This window comes from Eurosta solidaginis, chromosome X (assembly GCF_040869045.1).
Source record: "Eurosta solidaginis isolate ZX-2024a chromosome X, ASM4086904v1, whole genome shotgun sequence".
NCBI lineage: Eukaryota > Metazoa > Arthropoda > Insecta > Diptera > Tephritidae > Eurosta > Eurosta solidaginis.
In genome coordinates, this window is record NC_090324.1 from 134,101,114 (window position 1) to 134,124,139 (window position 23,026).

Consider the following 23,026-nt stretch of genomic DNA (forward strand, 5'->3'; position numbering starts at 1 on the left):
TTTTTAAGTTAAATAAAATTTGTAGTGTGTTTAATAAGATACGTTTGTTCTCGTATCTCTCACACAAGTTTTTCCAGGCCATCCCGAAACCTTCATTTGTGAGAGGGCATTTTTTAACGATGTCTTTTGCTTCGCCCTGCGTTTTGTTATTAAGATAGAATAACTTTTCCACCCCCTTCAAGCTAGAATTGTTGATATAAATGGCTGTGAACAGGTCACGAAAAGTTGGCCTGTACAGATAATCCCCTTTAAAAACTTCCGTGTCGCAAGCAGGGAGGCGAATTTTATGCCCATGAGGTTCTTGTTCAGGGTTGTCGTTCTTGTCCTCTTTCTTGTACTTTTCTGCCTCAGCAGACATAGACGCCAAGCATCGCATATAGATTGCGTATGCTGCTTTTTGCTTCTTTCTTATCGCCATAACGTCATCCCCTGACACCTCATCTGATCCCAGTAGCGAATCAAACGCAGACTTTACCTTCTTCCACAAGGACCGCAACTCTTCTTGCTGTATCGCAAGAGTGTGTTTGTTATGGTCGCTTTCCGTAATAAGGCTTTAATTTGTCTCAAACGCGATTAATTCTACTAACCGGATGTAGGTTTCCATGGTCTTGTTTACGTTTATTAACGAGAAAATTGCCGATTAGATATTACTCTTCAGAGTTAAAATACATGCCCAGACGTAAATAAAAACTATTGAAATTCGAAGTTTTATTATTTATTTTGTTTATTGCAGACTTTGTCAGAGTAGCGACAACCAAAAGGGCTTATTTTGTAGACTTTTTGTCACAGCAGTAAAACAACAAAGGGTTTGTCTTATAGACTTTTGCCTCAACAGCAATAACAAAAAGGGGGACCACTCGCCACTCCACAGTTAATGGGTTTATTGTGATAAAAATTAATAGTGCGTGCGATATTGATATTGAAATCAAATACAAGCGGAAGAAATGTGTTTAAAAAGTGTTTTTAGTGAAGTGAGTGCCGGATTAACTAAATTGAAATTAATTTCGCTTTGTGATGTGCAGGAAATAACAACAACAAAAACCTATTCAATATAGTGAGGAAAGTGAGGTTAGGTTATCCTCTTCCTTGTGTTGTGTCTGAAAAACCTTACCACTGGTGGAGGGATAGACCAGATAATCACAAGGACCGAAATAAAAATTAAAACCAAGTGAAATAAATTCGAAAAAACAAGTTATGAAAAAAAAAAAAACTGGCGCTCACTAAAATAAAGCTTCACTTTTTTCACCTTGCTCGATCTCAATTTTTTAACAAAAAACTCGGGTATTTTTTCATTTTTCAATCGCAAACACTCAAAAAAAAAAGTGGCAAGAAATATAACACTTGTGCTGGCGGGTTTATTGCTGTGATGGCTGTGGCTCCGTTGGATGATATCTCTGTGGATTATATCTCTGTGTGGACTGTATGTATAAAAGGTGTTTTGAGTTCTTGGTGAGGAGGACCAATGTTCGGTCTGGGTGCATCTGAAATCGGCAGAGGGTAGGCGCACACGGGTCGATCTCGGGTTGGTAGTTAACTCGGAAGAAATAAAGAAAAACACAGGAGGGATTACCTCGTTTTAAAACTGATATTTAATTATAGTGAAAGGTAATATAACATGGATAAAAAGTTACCTTTATGTCGAAATTGACGATGGTGATCCTCGGCCATGTGTGCTGGTTGGCGGTCGATCGAAAAAGAGGCCCGTTGTCCCGTTGATGACAACCGCTAAGCCGCGAAAAGTCCTCTGGTATTAAGAAGGGGAAAAGCCACACACACAACCACCCCCACATATACGTGCATGGATGCTGACAACCTGCACACACATACATGCATGTGTATGAAACGCATGCATGCACACAAATGCGGCGTGAGTGTGGGTGGTTGGAAGTATTATTAAAACGGTAGGGGGGGCGGGGGGGGAGGGGTGCCGTCAATCAAACAAAAGTTAGGCATTGGGCCTAAACAATTACATATAGTAATAACAAAACATCGCTTAAATTTTTCTTAACGAATTAAATTTTTCTTTTTCCTCGTCGCCAGTCAGTTTTTGGGAATCAAACACGTGTCTTCGATGTATTCTCCAAAACTAAAAGCTTTATTTCAAATCATTCGTTACACAAGTTAGAAATTACGCTCTCTTAATAATGAATAACGGTAAGTAAAACTAAATGGAAAGTTAAATGAAAGCTCTCCAAACTTCATTCGCTCTGTTTTTTATTTTCTCTCTTACTTTTATGAAAACTTAAATATATGTATAATTATATATATGTGTACTTATGTACACATTCTGCTTATGTATGTACATATACTCATTATATCACTATTTGCATGTAATACATACGCGAACGCTATTTCTGGTAGTTCATGTTGCCAGTTCCGATGGTCTTGTTTCGTACATTGTGCCACCCTTTTTTATAACGCGATTAACGCGTTCGGTAGGATTTTTGTGGGAGGCATACGCTACGGTAAATCGGTGGGTGATGTTATGATCCCTCAGGATCGTTGCCGGGGCTCTAGTGACGAGTTGGTCACCATTATTTCTGAGGAGGACGGCCGGGTAATAACGTTGTTTTAGTGGTGTGTTGTGTCTGTGTTCTGCGGCCGTGTTTGGCCCTTTCAGGTGTGTGGATGCTTTTTGACGTGTTTCTATGAGCTCTAGGTGTTCTCTCTTTCACTCTTCGTTGAGGTGTTCCGATTCCCTTATGTAGTGCAGGATTGCGGTTGCGTTTGCCTTCGTTGTACCGGCTGTGGTAAGCGGCGTTCCATCCAGTGAGACGGAAACGTTCCGCTTTGCCACAAAGTCCATTCCCAGGATAATACTCTCGGTCAAATTAGGGATAACAGATACCAACGTACTGGCTTTTTGACCATTGTATTTGACCTTCACCTGGTAGGAGTGGATGCTCGCAATGCATGATTGGTCGGCGAGTTGCACGTTGCGACGATTGGATAATATTGGAATCTTTCGTCGTTCCAGATGCCTTCTCACGACTTCATTGATGTATGTCACAGTGGCCCCAGTATCGATCAGGGCACATCAATCCTCCGATGGGACACCTGTATGTAAAAACGTCAATCGTTCCCCTTTCCTTTGGCTACGGATGATAATAGTGCGGGTGTTATCGGATTATTCCGGTTCATTCCGTAGCATGCACAATCCCTGGAGAGCGTTCCGTCTCGGCCGCATCTAGAACAAAAAAGTCGTCGTTTGTTGGTGCAATGGGAGCGGCGGTGGCCACGTTTCTTGCATCGCCAACAGGTGTTTCTTGCATCGTAACGGTCGGTGAGTGTGGACAGGGAGTGCGTTATTTGATCATTCTGCTCCTCCAGCTCCTCGATTACTACTGTGCTTAAGCTATGTGCTGACAGTCGGCTCTGTTTGGCTTCTTCGCTCCGCAGTAGTTCGTACTCGTCAGTGAGCTCCATAAGCTGCTCTATCGTTTGGAACTCGCCCAGCTTCACAAAAGTCGATATTCCACCCGTCGTCCGTCGTATATGCGTTGTAGATGATCTTCCTTGCACAAAGTCGGGTGGTAGCGAATCATCGTCTGAAGGGCGAGGACATAGTCCTTGGCCTTTTCTCTGCTCGTCTGTTTTCTTTGGCGGATAGCGTCCTCTAGCTGGCTAATGTGTCGCTTTGCAAAAAGAACTTTCCGGCTTCGGAGCGGAAGTCGGCGCTTGTGTGTAGTTGTTGTTTTCGCACGCGGAACCATTGAAGGGCTTTGCCACGCAGTATCTCTGGAAGGGTTGGGAGGAGTTGATCTGGCTTAATCAGATAGCATTCTGCCAGTTCCTCAATCCTTTCCAGGAAGTCGTATAATGCCTCGCTTCCAGCGTAATGTAAATCCCTACGGCGGATTGTGTTCATGGCCTCGTGTTGCCTATGCTGCTTCGCTCGCGCTGGGGGGATGTTGCTCTGATTGTAATGGCCGGCAAGGTGTATTGCGCAGATGTGACTGGCGTGGCCTCTTCGGCTGCGATCTCCATCTCTACCTCTCTCAAACAATTTTCTGTTGAATTACGCTTGCGTTGGTCTCGGACGTATGCGCTGAGTGTGATGCGCAATTCGGCGACGGTATGTCCTTCGGTGTAGATTCTGTAGCGTTTGCATTCTTCGCTTAGTCTCTCCTTCCTCAGCACGTAAATCCAGCCTAGAGAGTCGACGTTGAGCGTGGTGGTAGTGTCTTTGCTTATCTTGGTGTCAATTGTTGGTTGTGTGTTCGGTGAACCCGTTCCTGCAGTGTTGGTGCTCTCGCTTGTTTTGGCACAGTCTCCTGAGGAGACGGGTCCCTTCTCGGGCGCCATTTATGAGGTGGGTTTGGCTAAAAGCTGTGGTATGCTCAAGTCGATCCCGAGTCGGATGGAGATCCCACTTCCCCCACCTAAATAAATGCACAGTAAATTATTGTTTTGATTTCGAACACACACACACACGCGGCTCTCAGGCTAAAATATCCACAACCTTGAATACAGGAGAGAGAGAGAGATGTTCACTAGGAGGTTATAATCCAAGGACGCCGGCTTTCCGCAGAGAGCGAGATAGGGTGCTAGCTAGCCGTGGCTCAGATGGTGAAGACGGTGGCTCTCGCCAAGGGCTGCTAACGGCGGTAGCAATGACGGCAGTTGGGTGGGGTAGTTGGGATAATGCCCGAAGAGAAAGTTCTGGATGACGGTGGCTCTCACCAAATAGCTATGAAGACGGGTGGCTAGACTTCAGGGTGGGATGTCCGAGGATCGGGATCGTGGTGATGATGGTACCAACGGCGAAGTGTCGATTAGTGAGAGTTTACTGACTAATTGGTCTAACTACAATATATTGGCTCGGATATTCGGCTAGGGTAGTAGGGTAGTTTGTCCCGCCTCAGGCTTTGGGACGTGTTCCCCTCTTATCTGAGCCGTATATCCGTGCACTACCCTTCCTCTGAGTAATAGGGGGGATGAGCCCCGTCTTACTCAGAGGAGATGATGACAAAATATTAGGGTTGCCAAATAAGCCGGGAGGGGAAGTACCATCGGCAGGACCGACCTTGTAACTTTACCCCCCGTCGACCAAAGGGAGTCCCTGGAATATATGTTAGGACTGCCCAATAGGCCGGGCGGGAAGTACCATCGGCAGAACGGACCTTGTAACTTTACCCCCCGTCGACCCAAAGGGACTCCGTAGAATGTATTTATATTGGCTCGGGCAGTCTGCCAGGGTAATGGGGAATCCGCCGCGCAACTGGCGTTGGGACGGGTTTTCTTCCTACCCCAGAAGGCTGCTCGTGCATTACCTTTCCAGTGAGTAATAAGGGGTGTAAATCCCGTCTTACTCACCGGAAATGTGGGTAAACCGACAGGGCGTCCGATAGGCAGGGGGGCGTACCATCGGTTAAACCGACCTTGTAACGCACCCTCCTAACCCAAAGCGCACCCCTTGTCGACCGCCAATGGCGGCCGGCAAGCACTTCACTTACCTACGGCGAAGTCTGCCTGGTGTATTCCGACAAATCATTTTATTCATATGCAACTATGAACACATTGGGAATTATGCTCGCATTGTCGCACACAGCGCGCTACGAATAAAAATTCCCAAGCATTGTGCGTTCACCATCGCTGGCTTGCCTTGTGCTTGCGCGATGGTTGTTGGGCCAGTATGTATGTATATGTATGTCGGTACATACAATACTAGGGGTGGGCAGTAAAAGGAAAATATAATGTTAGGGGTGGGCGCTAAATGGGAAATAGATATTGTGGCGTAGCATTTGTTACGTTACATAGCTTACATGTGGTAAGCGATGACTTCAATATCCCATCAGACCGTATACTGGGCAAAGACTTTCTTCACCATAACAAATGTGTAATAAATTGTTCAAATAGTAGCATCTCATTCTGGGCAAATAAAAAAATAGTCATTATGCCAATCCTACAAGGAACGGAAAGATATACAAAAATGTGTTTTTACCGCAAGATGCATTACAAACCCCAATAACCTAGTCATAAAATTAATCAATACCACAAGTGATGTACAATTCGTACACAAAAATTCTATTAAAACATAAAGCCTATCAAATTATCACGTCTATGTAATTGACAAAACTAAGTCAGATGAGAAGCGAATTAATGAAATAACTTCGATTTTAAAAAATCAAATTCCCAAAGATGCACCATCTGAACGTTTAGATCTCTGCATACAATATGCTGACATATTCGCGCTTGACAATGACAAAATGACGTTGAACAATTTTTATGAGCAGAAATTGCGGTTAGCTGACAACGAACCAGTGTATATAAAGAATTATCGTCTACCCTATTCTCAGCGGGAAGAAATTAACAAACAAGTTACAAAATTACTAGAAAACGATTTAATCGAAGAAAGCTATTGTAACTACAACAGTCCTCTTATCCTAGTTCCTAAAAAGAAAATCAATGGAAAAAAAGCGTACAGAATGTGTGTTGATTTTCGTGCAGTTAACAAGAAGCTAATAGCAGATAAATTCCCATTAGCACGAATCGATGGTATTTTAGACAATCTTGGCAGAGCCAAATTTTTCTCAACCTTAGACCTTTTTTCTGGATTTCACCAATTACCATTACAAGTAGATTCACGCGATATAACCTCATTTTCTACTGATCGCGGAGAGTATCGATGAAAGGTATTGCCATTTGGTTTGAACATTACACCAAATTCGTTTTCAAGAATGATGACCGGACATTTTCACTAATACCACCCAACGTAGCTTTTCTTTATGTAGATGAAATTATAGTCATCGGACGTAGCGAATCTCATCACATTAAAAATTTGTCTATAGTATTCAATACTTGTAGATCATTCAACCTTAAACTAAATCCAAATAAATGTAATTTTCTATGACCGGAAGTAACATTCCTAGGACACAAATGCTCAGATGAAGGTCATTCACCAGACGATTTGAACATAGACGCAATTCGTAACTATACTAAGCCAACAGACAAAGACGCTGTAAGACTGTTCGTAGCTTTTGCTAATTACTACAGACGCTTTATTCCAAACTTTGCATGGCTGGTAGCACCTCTGAATAGACTGAATAGAAAAAGAGTAGAATTTAACTGGGACACGACATGCGATAAAGGTTTTGATGCACTAAGAGCATCTCTACTGTCACCAAAAATATTACAATACCCAGATTTTTCCAAACAGTAGACGTTTCTAGAACGGCGTGTGGAGCAATACTCAGCCAAGAACACTAAGGCAGCGATTTACCTATATGTTATGCGTCAAAATCGTTTAATGATGCAGAACAAAAGAAAGCAATCATTGAGTTGGAATTATTAGCAATTTATTTTGCTATTAAACAATTCAGACCTTACGTATATGGAAATCACTTTATTGTAAAATCAGACCATAGGCCTTTAGTCTATTTATTTACTATGAAAGACCCATCTTCAAAACTTTCTAGAATTAGACTTGAGTTGGCAGAATACAATTTTACAATAGAGTACATAAAGGGAAAGTCAAATGTAGGAGCTGATGCATTTTCTCGTATCACCATTTGCGAAATAAAAGAATCGGCCAAAAATATACTTGCCGTTCAGACTAGTGCTATTAGTAAGAAGAAGGATAAGTGTGGTTCTATGGAAAATATAGACTTATGTGAAAATATGAAAACATTAAACGTTTACAATAAATTCACTCATAACTTTTCAAAAAAATTCCTCGTATTAGATCTGAAATATTTCATGATAAAAACAAAAAATTTTTTAGAATATGCGCTCATATAAAGCATAAAAAAACAATTTTACTTGATTTTGAATTTTCTTACGGAATAAAGAATTTCGATACTTTACTTTCGAGGCTAAAAAAAGAAGCCCGGAAACTTAATATTAAGGAAATAGAATGGCCAAAAAACGATTTAATTTTCAAATACATTACAATTACAAATTTTAAAGAAAGAGGAAATAAGCCTTTACAATTTTCAAAAATTATTTTAATGGATCCAATTGAAACAATCACTGATCAGGAGCAAATTACATAATGAGGCGAGAATATCTACATAATGAGGCAAGAATACTCCCCATCAGGGAGAGAAATGAGATGCTAACCAAACAGTTCCTGTTGAATACCCAGAAACCTGGGCATCCCAACAGATATCTGATTGATGAGCCAACACCGCCCCCGGGCTTAAGGAGTCATCTCCGTAAGCATTATGAGGAAATACGGCACCTGAGAAGTCAGCCGTATGAAGCCAAAAACACAAGCAGGTCCTCAGCGAACTCCACAAACAGGCGTCGGACCTTTATGCCAGGAATTGCCCGGTGAATCCAGTACTCAAAGAACAGTACCCAAAAATTGCGGAAGAGGAACGCATACACCCCAGGGAAACGCGAGTCACTCTATCTCAACTTCGATCTGGATACTGTAACAGGTTAAACTCTTACCTATCCAGAATCAACCCCGACATACAAAATGTTTGCCCCGCTTGCTATGTGTCCACACATGACACCAACCATCTCTTTAATTGTAAAGTGGAACCAACGTCTCTAACACCCCTCTCGTTATGGTCCACCCCTGTTGAAACTGCAAGTTTCCTTGGACTCCCGTTAGAGGACATTGATGACAATTTGTGATTGGTCGCACCTATTGGACGGGGCAAAGCACCGATATAGCAACAACAGGAACAAAAGTCAAAATTATTAGCAATCTATCACAATAATCCCATCACTGGAGGTCACTGTGGAACGAAAAAACTATATGCCAAACTACGAAACAAATTTTACATGGCAAAAGACATAGCTAGTTATGTTAGGAAATGCGAAAATGCCTTTTGAACAAAGTCAAAATAGGAAATAAAGAAAAACTCGTTCTAAGTCCTACTCCTAACAAACCTTTTGACATTGTTGTAATTGATACAATAGGCCCATTGCCAGAATCGAGATATGGTAATAAGTTCGCACTTACCATAATTTGCGATCTGGCAAAATATTTAGTTACAATATCGATACCGGATAAAAGTGCAAAAACCATTGCGTCAGCATTATTCGAAAGCTTCATTTCAATATACGGTGCTATGAAATCTATTAAATTGATTTTGGCACTGAATTTAAAACTGAAATGTTTGCAAATTTAACCAGCTTACTTAATATCAATCATAACTTTTCTACCCCATACCATCATGAAACCGTAGGAACTGTCCAACGAAACCATAGCGTTTTTAACGAGTACCTACGTGCGTACTTAAATGATTCCCTTGATGCTTGGGATACATATTTGAAATATTTTACGTTTTGGCATTACACAACGCCTAATACAGTATTCGATGATATACTTACTCCTTTCGAACTAGTTTTTGGCAAAAAGGCCATTGTGCCTCTGAATTGAAGAACGAAACAATCGAACCAATTTATAATGTCGAAAACTACTCGAAAGATTTACTAATGCTTACGTAGGTTTTTTTGACCATTAGCGTTTGTCTCTCTAGCTTTTTCAAGGGTGATCTGTGTATTTTAATAACAAAAAGCAATACAATAATAGAAAACGAATACATTAATATAAAAAACAGAAAAGGCAGAAGCGCGTAACATTTAAATATTAGTAATCACAGTATTAAATACAAACAAATATCACAAAACAAGAGGCAGAAAACACTTTGAATAATATAACACAATTTATATAGAAAACTCACATAATTGGACTATTTAAACAAATTTGTTAGAACTTAAACTATTTTCGGTACCATTCCATAGTGGTATCATACTAGTCATACTAAAACGAATTAATATTAAAGACAGAGGGTGTAGGCAGCAGCAACGTCATCTGTATCTTCCTTTTTGTTTATTGTTTTGTCTCTTCTTTGCAATATTCGCGGGCTTTCCAATGTATACCTGGCTTTTCCTTGTTTATTTTTGTCTATGATTCTTGTGTTTTTGTAGATCAGCTGCGTGCCCAGTTTGTGTTGTGTGTTGACATAATGCTGTGCTTTGCTTTTCCTTTTGTATATCTGCTTCATGTTCTGCGAGCCGAACTCCTAGTGGCCGTTCTGTTGTTCCTATGTATATTTTCTTGCATTCTTCATTTTCATTGCCTTCACATGTTATTTCATATATAACGTTGTTTTGTTGGAGATCTTCAATAGGGCTTTTTGTTTTTGTGAATATCGTCGATAATGTAACTTACAGTTCCTCTTTTGGGAACGGTCAAAAAATTTAAGTTGCGGTGGACCAACTCGTTCACCGGTAAAAATAAAACACTGATATCAATTTAATTCACGAGTATAAAATTTATTGCGTGCTCATCGCACTTCCAACACTAACTGATTTTAATAATCATTTCTTCTTACCACATAACTTTCTAAATTAAGCTAATTTGCTAACGTTGCAATTCCCACCACTTGCCGGTATTTCGCAATCGTTGGGTTGCGCGTGTTGATCAATATGCTTGCATTGCAATTCCCAAGCATTAGATATTGTTATTGATCGCTTGCGTGTGTGTCGTGTCAGCGAAAGTTCTTCTGTGAACTTTAATTGGAGCAATGGAGTCACGTGTACTGCAATGTGATCACAGGGTGCGTCATTGGGAAGTATAGTGGTATAAGGCAACGCAACTCCTCCCCCTTTAAAGATCTGCGTCCCGCAGATCAAAAGTCGAAAATTGCGAGGGGGTTAAACTTTGTAGAGAGTAATTACAGTTTCCTGGCGACATATTGGTGTTGAATGGTGTGACTGGTAGGCTATTGTCCAGGCGATAAATTTCAGGAGCTGACTTTCCTCTAATGATTTTGCTGCTGTGAGTGTTATCTGCCCAATGGGTCGGGATTTCAACTGGCGGAAGGTCAAATGTTCTATTGTAGCATCTCCACAGCATGGCGGCCATAAGAACAATTGCGCATATCGAGAGGATTTCTGAAACGAGAGAGACATTTACTTTTTCATTAACGTACACAAGATACCTTATGTTTTCCATAGTCAGGTTGTGGACGTATTCTAGGTTGACCTTCATGGTGTGGCTCTTCACTTTTGATAGTACTGCTGGAAGGGCCTGTGCGGTAATGGTTTCATAACTGGAAAATACTTGGTCACCAATGGTGACTGTTTCGTTATTTAATTGGATTACATAAGTGCCATTTACCATACTCGAGGCATTGCTACTTTTGATTACTCCTTGGTTTGATATGAACACAGTGTTCTCGTTTATCAGCTCTGGGACCCATTCTGTCTGATGAATTCGCAGTTGGCTTCTCCACCTTTTAAGAGTCGCGGTAGGCAACTGCTTTCTCTCAGTTTAGTTAAGGATTCTGCTTTACTTACCGTGGATGAGCTGATTACCAGGCAATCTTTTGTTAGGCCGTACGTCTCTTCCTGGTTGACAAGCATCCTGTCAAAAGGAAGATTTATTTGCTTACTTCCATAGATTCCAGCGCGAGTAACCAGGAGATTATATTTCTTAGTTGTTACTTTTGGCATTGAAAGGACGTAGAGGAGAAGTGTCCCGTTAGTCAGTACCGACGGTTGGCCATATTCGATTGCTTCTATTATATTCTGATATGGGAGTGTTTCTATTTCGGATAGGATCTGGTTAACTTCGTCCATATCCAGTAGGTTGGTGTTGACAATTCCATTCTTTGCCAACTGACATCCCCGCACAATTTCGTTTACATCCTCGCGAAGGAGAAAAATGTTGTGAAGCGCGTTTTGTCTGAATTCCATGATTTCTGTTTCTTTTGCCACATTATTCGTACGGTCCACGACCTCGTCGATTTTTTTTCAAGACCTCCTGTGTAGCCGTGAATAGTTTCCTGTTGACCCTGTATTGATGGTTGCTATTCTCAATTATCTGATTCTGGCTGTGCAGGATATTGCTCTAATCCGTTGCATCAGGTGATCCTGCTATCCATTTCCACGCTGAGCCTAGCCAGTCAATAGATCGAGTACTCCTTCCTCTACTTGTGTTGCCCATTAGTTCATGAAGTCGTACTAGCGTTTGATTAATGTAGTGCTGTGCTAATATCTGATCCTCAATTCGGTTTGTTAAGTTCTCCATTTGCCTCATAGTTGTAGCATATTGTTGTAGGTTGATGAAGTGTACCAGTTTGAATGACCCGCCAATGATCCACCCGTTTCCCTCTTGGATTGTTACGATCGGAGCCTTGTAATTGAAAATGTTCAAGCCGCTGATGGCATTTGCCAGCAGTGGGAATCTGCAACGCAAGATGTTAATTCTAATTTAATGTTATTAGTAAGATAGTAGTTGTTAGGTTCTAAGAGGGTGAGTTACGGTTATCTATTTAGTGGAAAGAAAAAATGTTGTTGATAGTAGGAGGGTATTATTAGTAAGCGGAATCCTTATGATTGGATTGATTATCATTAACCTAGTGTTACTATCTTGGTTTAGGATTTTCGCTTTTCCTGCGATATTATCTTGTTAGTATGTCAGTGGTGTACAAGTTATGTTTTTTTTTTCCTTTTTCATTTAACGATTTTTTCGTTTTTCTTCTTTTTCATAATATTTGCTTAGCGGATTAGGCGCATAAGCTCAAAAAATTCTTTCTTTTTCTTGTTCTTTTTTTTTTTGTTTCTGTCTTCTCCAACGACAACGAATTTTAAGCGGGGGAGGCATATCCAACTGATTGGGTGAAGGAGGCATTTTTAAATTTTTTTTTTTCTTCTTTTCCATTTAACGATTTTTTCGTTTTTCTTCTTTTTCATAATATTTGCTTAGCGGATTAGGCGCATAAGCTCAAAAAATTCTTTCTTTTTCTTTTTTTTGTTCCTGTCTTCTCCAACGAACTTTAAGCGAGGGAGGCATCTCCAACTGATTAGGCGAAGGGGGCATTTTTTAATTTTGTTTTTATACTTTTTTTTCTCTTCTCCAAGGAATTAGGCGAGGAAGGCATTTACAATTTTTGTATAGGACAGAGGGTCATACTGTTCTCGAACCAGCTACGAAGAGATCGCCAGAAATCCGTTTGGAAGTAGTGTAGCCATTTGTCAAATTCGATGGCACTACGAGCCTACTAGGGCACGATTCATCCCACTAACAAGCCCGCTCTTGTAGTAATGACCATTTCCTTTTGTTCTGGATTAGAGGTATTATCATTTCTCGAACCAGCTATGGAGAATCGTGTTATCCGATTAAGGCACGATTTGTCCCACTTACAAGCCCGCTCTTGTTAGACAAACTACCCCGTAGTACCAAGTTCTCTTTCTTGTTTTAGTTCATTTCGGTAGTCTTTTCATTTCTTATTCAGTATTATTCTTTATTATTATTATTTTTTTTTTTTTTATCGGCAACTCACAAAGGCCTCGTATTCGTCGTATCGCTGTATATTGTATTTTGTTTCCATGGTTTCCCTGATAAATTTTTCAAAAAAGGATAGCACATAAGACAATAGGGACCCCGTGAATTGCCTATGTGTTTTTTGTTTTATGTGCTAGGATGTGTATTCCTGTGTTTCACATTTTTTATGTGAGTTTTGTGTACTTTCTTGCCACTTAGCGTAGTGACTGATACTTTGTTGTCCTTTGCAACAATCTCCCTCTTATACGCGGGTTTTTGCTTTCCTTTAATCTGCTTGTCCTTCATGTATATGACATCGTTTTCGTCATAACGCTCCGGTAGAGATCTTTTCTTATTGTGACGTTTGATCTGTTCTAGATGATTTTTCGTCAGCAAGGCTTTCAAATATTTATTAGTCTTTCTACTTTTTTCTAACAGCTCTTGATAGTTAGAGGACTTTGCTCGGTTAAAAAATATTTCACTTGGTTTTCGGTTTATAACCGAGTGAATTGAATTATTATATCGGTCTACTGCTATGTTAATTAATTCATTTGTTCTTAAGTTTGGGTTGTCTATCTTCAGGCATCTAATTATTTCTATTAAGGTGGAGTGAAGTCTTTCTACCTGACCATTCACTTCGCTTCTTTGGGATGGTGTGTGATACAATTTTATACCCAAAGAATCTAACAGTTTCTGGATTATTGGACTAATTAAACCGCGCTCATTGTCGGTCACGAGAATATCAGGTGTTGTGAAATAGTGTGGGAGTTTTATTATTTTGTCCTTAAGGTGCAAAGTGGACTTGTTAGGTAATGTAAGAGTTTCGCAAATTTTGAGAATTTGTCGATAACACTGAGGAATTTCTCCCCTTGAATTTCGAAAATGTCCAAATGGATTATCTCACAAGGAAGTGATGGAATTGGTGTTTTTTGCAGCTCTGGTGCATTCGGATGTCTATCGTACTTACTGACCTTACATGTTTCGCAGGACGAGACATACCCTTTGGTTATACTATTCATTCTGGGAAAGTAGTATTTCTCTAGGATTTGTTTCTTATTTTCTCTAGCATTGCGGTGAGCCCTTTTATGTTCTCCCCATATTATCTCACAAATCCTATCCGGATCCCTTAAGTCTTCTACCATAGTCTGAGCTACCCGGATCTTATATTGCGTAAAAGTTTCTAAATATACCTTCTGGAGTAGTCCTAATTGAGCTTCTTGCATCATAATACCGTTGATTACGTTTGGTCTTAGTTTTTTCTTGAGGACGTCGATAAGCTCTGCTTCGCTAATTCCCTCTGACCCTAGGTAGTGCCGCGAGTAACCGGGATGGGGTTCTTCGAATATTTCAAACCTATCTCCAAACACAAGTTGATTTCTAAATACGTTTATTGGCACTTCCACGAATGGTATCAGATCCGAATTATCTTGCCCTGCGCTGTGGACGGTGCTGCCTGTTGAACCGTCCTCGCTTGTCGAGTCCGATTCTGATCCTGAGGTTGCATTTTGGCTTGCATTCTCGGATATGGGCGTTGCAAGGGGATTTGCCTGAGTCTTTAAGCGAGAAAGAGCGTCTGCCACGACGTTTGATTTACCTGGTTTGTATATTATTTCATAGTTATATTCTTCAATCCTAGACTTCCATCGCTTTAGTTTCGCGTTGTAGTTCCGGTTACCGAGGGAAGATGTTAGCGGTTGATGGTCGGTGAATATTCGTATCTTCCTAGCGCCATATAGGTAGTTCCGGAGATTGTCCAATGCCCAAACGATGGCGAGCATCTCCTTTTCGTTGGTAGCATACGCTTCCTCTGCAGTACTTAGGCTTCTTGATATAAATGCTATTGGTTTATCTTTACCATCGTAATCTTGTGACAACACGGCACCAATGGCGAAGTCGGAGGCGTCAGTTGTCAGATTGAAGGATTTGTCGAAGTTGGGAAAGGTTAGGACTTCCGATGTCGTCAGTATCTCCTTGAGATCAACAAATGCCTTTAGTGCTTCTGTGTCCAAGCTTATCCGTACCTTTTTGGATTGTGTTGCTCTTACCTACGCGTGCTCTCCTCGTGTGAGGTTGGTTAGCGGTTTTGCGATTTTGGCGTAGTCTCGGATGAATTTTCTATAGTATGATGTTAAGCCTAGGGAACTTTTAAGCTCTTTTAAGCTGGAGGGAGGTAGCATTTTCCTTATAGAATCTACCTTTTTCGGGTCCGGAAGTATTCCCTCGGAGGTCACAATATAACCTAGAAATTCTACGCTCGTTTTAAGGAATTGCGTTTTCTCTAGATTAACTCTGAGACCCGCGTTCAGAAGCCTGTGGAGAATGGTCTCGATGTCCCTTAAATGAGTGTCTTGGTCTTTGCTGAAGATTATGATGTCGTCGGTGTATACGAAACATATACGACCTATGAATTCTTTGAGCACGTCGTCTATCATCCGCTGGAAGATAGAGGGTGCATTTTTTAGACCAAATGGAAGCCGCAAAAATTCGTATTTTCCATTCATTGTGGAAAATGCCGTTTTTTCGATGTCGCTGTTCTTCATTGGAATTTGGTGAAATCCCGAAGTGAGGTCCAGTGTCGTGAAATATTTAGCGTTACCAAGAATCGCGATGATGCCATTAATGTTAGGTATAGGATACGTAACAGGGACAGTTATGGCGTTTAACCGCTTGAAATCTATGACCACTCGATATTTCTTTTCCCCATCAGACTGAGATTTTTTCGGCACAATTCATATGGGCGAATTGTATGGGCTTTTTGAAGGACGAATTATTCCTTCTGAAAGTAGATTCTGGATTTGTTTCTCAACTCCTTCGCGCATGTTTACAGGGTAGGGGTAACTTTTTGTGTAGATAGGGTTTCCGGTATTAGTTTGTTCGGCCTGGGTGCGTCTGAAACCGGCAGTGGGTAGGCGCACACGGGTCGATCTCGGAATGGATGGGTCACTCAAAGAAATAAATAAGAACACAAAGAGGATTCCCTCGTTATAAAATAATATTTAATTAGAGTGTAAGGAAATATAAAGAGGATACAATATTACCTTTGCGTATAACTTGACGATGGTGATCCTGGGCGATGTGAACTGGTTGGCGGTCGATCGAAAAAGAGGCCGGTTATCCCGTTGAGGACAACCGCTAAGCCGCGAAAAAGTCCTCTGGTGTTAAGGAGGGGAAAAAAAGCCACACACACAACAACCCCCACATATACGTGCATGGGTGCTGACAACCCGCACACACACGTGCATGCGTATGAAACGCATGCATGTGCATGCATGCACACAAATGCGGCGTGAGTGTGGGTGGCTGGAAATATTATTAAAACGTTAGGGAGGGGCGCCGTCAATCAGATAAAAGTTAGGCATTGGGCCTAAACATGCCGCCCCCCTTGCGGTACGCAACATCATCCGCCAAGGATCACCGACCGTGAAGAAGAGAAAAAAATAAAAAACTTATAATTAATTATATCTAATTTAACATAAAGCCGGCTAGTCCGCCGGCTTGGCGGCACGCAAAATGGTTTGCGCAGTGTGGGAGCTTGGTTGCTGCTGCCTCGGTCATTCACCAATTTTCCCGTTATGGTGTAAGGCGTGAGCCAGGTTTGCCTAGAGCTAGGGCTTGCGAAAAGAAGTAAGAAGATATACGTGTTCATATTTCTTGCCGTTTATTACAAATTCATTGGAAATTCTATGCTTGTGAATTTTGTATGAAGAAAATTCAATAAAAAATAACTTATTGTAATGATACAAGCTTTTAAAACACACACCTCCATTGTGAATTCATACAAGTGGCGAATTTTCGATAAACCGTTAAATAGTGAACAGCGAGTGAGTATTAATATGTAGTCTGATTTTCTGTATACAAATTTAAAGGAAAAGCTGATTTGAAACAAATGTGCAATTCATGGCACTGCAATTTAATAACGGCGAACACAAGAAAAAGAAACCTTTCTTCCATTCTCTGACCCTTCGCGACAGCCGTTCTCCCTGTCAGCTATGATTTGACACGTAGGTATGGCAATGGAGGGATAGAAAGATTTTTCACTTGTACGAAATCACAATGCACACCTCTTGCGACTGTGTACAGCAGAAATTATATAAAAATAAAAAAAGTGTAAAAATTCATGGATTTCGGTCGTTACCGAACATTTTCATGTTAGACCTTGGTTGTGCCCGAGAGTACCCAACCGAAGATGGTACTCTGAGCCAGCAAAGGGCCAAACGTGGTGGGCAGAATCCCTGGTAGCATTATTTCGGCATATACGTCTGTCCCTAGTATGAGGCGGATCGGGGCGGATGAATAAAACTGTGGATCCGCCAGACGGAGATGTGCGTACGGGGATGCGATGGCGCTGTCGACGCTGGTCGTTGGGGCCATTCGCCGAAAATTGGACACGACCGCCGCATGGGTTGCAATTCGTTTATTTTGGCCGTGTCTTCCTCGTATGCGTAGTAGGCATCCTGCTTGCCCGCCAATGTTGCTGGCAGGGAGTTGGAGCTCCTGGGCGAGCTCATATGCTATAACGGTGGTGGGCGAGCATCCGTCAATTAAGGCCCGGACGAGGTGTAGCCGCCCTCCAGCTTCTATCTTCACGACCGCGGTGGGTGTGATCGCTACCGTTGGTATCATGCTGGCGGTGGCCGCTGGATGCTGGGCTACGAGCCCTGACCGGAAGGTGGACACGGTGGTGAGCTGCAGCGTTTTGCCTCCGTGGCTGCGATCTTGTGGCTGATGTCGTTGGTGCAGGCGAAGAGGCCGTGTCTCCGCTCTGCGGTCGCGCGAATGTCGTCTCCGTTGGGGGTTCCTGGGTTGCCGACGAAGAGACCGGGTCTCCGCTCGGCCGTTATATGTACGGCGCTGGGCTGTCGCTGTCCCTTGTTGGAGCCGCTTCCTCTCGTGCTGCAGAAGTGGTCGAAATGATTTGGCTGTAGGCGTTATGGTCGGGCGAAGAGACCGCGTCTCCGCTCCGGTTCGGCTGGCATCTCGGTTTCGGGGTGGACGAAGAGGTCCAGTCTCCGTTCCAGCGTCCGACGCATATAGCGAGATTGAGTCGTCTATCCGCTCTCGGGGTGAATCTAGCTCCTCTTCCACTTGGACGCTCCATGGCTTGGAGCGGGCTTCTTGTAATAGCTGCTCCTCTTCGTCGATCGAGGCGATGTGCAGCATCGTGTGGTGCTTCTCGCCGCACCGTTTGCATCGCCCTTGGCTTGGGCATGCGTTAGAGCGGTGATCAGGCGCCAGACAATTTCCGCAGTAGCTTTCGCGAATGGTTACGTAGAGGCGCTCTTCTGGCCTTTTCGCCCTAAAGGCTCGGCACAAGCGGATAGGGTGTCGCTCAAGACACACTCGGCATTCCGACGAATAACGCGCTGCGTTCGTGGCAGCATGTCGTTTTAAAGCGGCAAAACGACCCATTTTCCTGATAGGAGTGAAATAGGTTTCAATGGGTCGGGTCATTGTCAAAGTGCAGGGGCGAGTGGTCCCTAATTGTATTGTTGAGATTTGGGAAATTTTAGTAGCGCGTGCTTAGGGGGCAACCATCTGTAGCAGTATAAAATATTCGTATTTGGCGTGCATTATATGCATGGCCTCTTTCCCCGCACGTTATGTGCCTGGGTCTTTAGTGCCTTATTTTGTTTATTTTGTGTCACCCGGTAGCGTTTTAGTTGGCCACGGGCACACTAGTGCTGCAGAAAATGAGCAGTTACGATTTTTCGGTTCGCATATTCTGGTGCCGGACCGGGTAGAAAGTGAATAGCGTGGGTTCTTTTGATTCGCTGTTATTTGTGTTGTTGGTGCTAAAACCCAACAACTTCCCTGCCCGCCACAAAAAAAAATGTTTGGACAGCAAAATTGTATGCGATGTAAAGAAAAAATAAAGCTGGAGACATTGGTGCTTTATCGGTAACCGTATCGGTAACCTTATAACAGCTGATTCGACCAACCTTACGAGAATCAATGCAATCGATTATTGGTGCCGCTAAGGTCGTAACCGTATCGTAGCCAACCAATTGGGGTTTGGTTTACCGTCGTAACGCTAAACAGCTGATTACGTTAGGGATCCGGATACAGCGATACGACATACGGCACCAACGACTCCGGCTTAAAAAATGTTCGTTTTGGATGAGGAGAATCATTTGTAGAATGTATCATTTTTCTCTTTTTGTATTGCCTTTCGGTTATTTATTCAACCTTTCCCCAAGTACGCTTGTAGTCTTGTTTAATTGATGGCCTTTAGCAAATGGCACGGTTCCCGAAGGGTATTTGGCTCCGGTACCGATTTTTCGGAAACGGGTTCTTCGGTACCCGTTTGCATCATTTTATGCATCCCTAACATAATGTACGTTTAAAACTCGGCATATATATGTACATACGTTGGTATAAGTATATGGGCAGTCAGTGCACGGACTTTACCGCATTGGTAGTTTGACCAACCTTTTTGACCCATTTTTCATTTTCTACTACTTCTGCTACCAAAACTTAGATTCTACCAATATTTCAGTATTTTCGCACTGAAAACGTATACTGCGATAATTTTAAAGTATTGAATTGCAGAGCCCACCCAACTAACATTAGGAGGCGATACTGACCAAATCAGTAAATTTTGAAAAATTTGTGAAGAACTTAAACAGGAAATAGATTTTTGAGTAGAGAAATATAATGACTGAGTACGCGAATATTTTCTGCGCTAATTTTCTCAGTTTTTTTCTTTTTTGCATAATTTGAACGACAATAAGAAGTTTTACGTAAACGATAACATGCTGAACTTGGTTATTTGGCGGCCGTAATTTTGGTACCTTGGAAAATTGTTGTGGTAGGTAGACGTTTTGGGATGTGATTTATTTTGTGATTTGTTTGTTTTACGATAAATTGGGAATTTTTTGGTACCAATATAAACCGTAGTTATCGTTTTCACGAAACTTCTACTACCATTTTCCGTCTCCCAACATTTTGCCTTTAAAAAGGTCCGTGCACTGGTAAATATTTACCAGCCGCAAAGACAAACATATTGTGCACATTCATGCACACCCGTGTATAGAATGTAAATTCCTCTGAATTGAAACAAACGGTACTAATCGAAAGATTTTTTCCGTTTCTTCATTCTTTTTACTACGGCGCGTGGCCATCGTACACGGACGTTTGGCTTAATTCTGAAAAGCAAAGGGTAAGTATTTAATATTGGTAATTCATATATAATTCAATATATTTTCCAACTGAAATTAATGAATTTTCTCTTATTTTTAGGTGGCTGATGGTGGAGATCTGGAGTGGGGCGTGGACAGCGTATTTTTCGGACCAAAACCATAGGTGGTTACTAAGTCATTACAGCTGGAACCAGCAAATTTTGTTTCTATGCAAGCACTATTGCGCAGATTCCAAATTTGTAGCGTACGATCGTGACTGCCTGTTACCACTTTGGTGGGCTCTGGTAGATATTTGGCTGCCATCACTTTGCCGCTGTGACCTGTGAGTGTGTGCCTTAAATGACTATCCAGCACTGTCCACACACGTGCGCCATAATCATTTGATGTACCCAAAATATAGTCGACTCAAAGTCTACAGAACTTATGGCTGCGCTACTGCCACCCAAAACAGCGCGTGGCTCCTGAGAAACCCTCCCCACATTCCACAGTTTAACTCTACGATCTGCCGCCAGTCGCCACCAATCGCTCGACAGGACTCCAACGTACCGCATGTGCATGAAATTTCATAAAAATATTATTTTGTTTTTGTTTTTGGTATTGAGGACGCCACCATACCTTGATTGAAGGTTGGTTCGTGTAATGGGCCCAACATTTCCTCAAAATTAAAATAATCTATACTGTCAGCTGCGCCGTTATTACTACTACCAGCACTTTTCAATGACGAGTCCTCGTTTAAGCTATTGAGATTTTGCCGTTGTATGTTATGTTTAAACTTATCAATATCATCGTACAACATGCTAGCATTCGATTGAATGGACGATATTATGTAAGTAACACAGTTTTTACGCATCTCCAATTTGCACTTAAGAAACCAGCCAGCAATTACGTGATGTGCGAGCGACACAGTATAATGGTTTGGTATATGGTAGCGATATTGCAAATACATACATGTACTGCCGTGGTATAAAGTTAGAAAAATATTGATTGGGCAGAGGGCTTAAAATTGACAAAAACTCTAGTACAGGTATAGCAACCACAGTAGTATCAGACATTTTGCTCATCTGTAGCCAAATCTCTGGCAAAGTGCGGGTTAATGTGTCTGGCATTTCCAAAATCATAGTGGTTAACGTGTTAATGCAAACATTTGCTGTACCAGAAAATATACTGGAACACAATGCTAATATTAGTGTATTAATTTGATGTGATGATATACTTTGATGATAAATAACTAAGGATGCAATTGCTGGTAGGAACAATGCGTTCACCTCATCACTGGTGGGGGTGTAGCTGAGGTGAAGTGTTTTATTTACCTCTTGAAAAATACGAAGTTTCAATATCATTGCCTTGAATAAGTGCTTTATTACATAACACTTTGGGTAGCTCTTTGATAACCAGCTGTAGGACTTCATAATCGCGTTCTGTCCCTAAGCAGCTTTTCCTCCAAAGAGCTAAAATGCCAATTGCAATGCAGTGTGCTCGTCCAATAATGTCGTGTTAAGTTTCTTGCTTGATTTCAACATTTCTACTTCGGCGCGTAATGAAGTAGTGGCAGTATGTTGCTCGTTGAGAATGCGATCCTTTTTCGCCATTAGCCTTTTCTGCTGTTCTAAGTTGACATTTAAGTCAACAATCATATGTGAATTTTTCACCTTTACGTTTGTGCAATTCGGTAAGCTCTTCTTGCTGTGCTAACACTTTCTCCAGCGATGCAACGGCCAATTGTGCGCCTGAAACATCCCTTCCACCACCTGTTGAGATTCCTCCAACTCGACTGTGACATTTGCGCAAACAAATTTTCTCCTGGCAAACTTCATGAACCAACGTGAATTACATTTTATAGAGTTTTACAATCTGTTAAATCATGGAATTGGATAGTCAAAGCGGGGGCTTGCTTAAGCTGATATTTCCTCAGGGATTGCCAGAAAACTTGCGTGAAAATTCAGAACAGCATAGTTGTTTGGTCAACTTGGCCACCTACAACGTTGAGCAGCTGAAGACAGAACAGACGCGCTTAGCTGACGACCCAAACGCGTTATAGAACAGACAGCAAGGGGGTACTCTCTGGGTAAACTGCCGCTGGTCACCGCCGAATGTGAAAATTTTCTAACGAAAGCAAAAGACATAAACGAAAGAGACGCATTAATTCAATTACATTAAAAAAGAATGCACAATTGTTGGAAATACTTGAACTGCCACAGCTGATGGAGCGTTGCATACGCGAGGGACGTTATGAGGAAACGCTCGAATTAGCGAGTTATGTGCAAGGGTTAGGGCACAATCATGGTGATATATGTATTAATTATAAAAAGTATCGTTCAATCAGTTGAGGCATTGTGGCACACTATGTTAATGCAGTTGGTAGGCCAACTACGTACCGACCTTCAACGGCCAAAGTGTTTGCAAATCGTTGGTTATTTGCGTCGCGTGCGGCCATTTGGTAATAATGAATTAAAATTAAAGCTTTTACAAGCGCGTGATGCTTGGCTTACTGGTGCGCTGAAGGCAATACCTAAAAAGGGTGCTCAGCAGCATTTGAGAAAAACTATAGAAGTGTCGCGCGTCAATCTATTTAATATTATAACACAATATCGCGCAATATTTCCCGAAGAGGAGCAAGCTGCTGCTACAGTTGTCAAGCCCTTACGGGCAAACTGGT

General features: G+C 41.8%; 1 pseudogene; it reads right to left on the reverse strand.

Annotated features, from left to right (window-relative positions):
- Positions 1 to 11,969: 11,969 nt before the first annotated feature.
- Positions 11,970 to 22,188, reverse strand: LOC137235164 (uncharacterized; annotated as a pseudogene).
- Between the last annotated feature and the right edge of the window lie 838 nt (positions 22,189 to 23,026).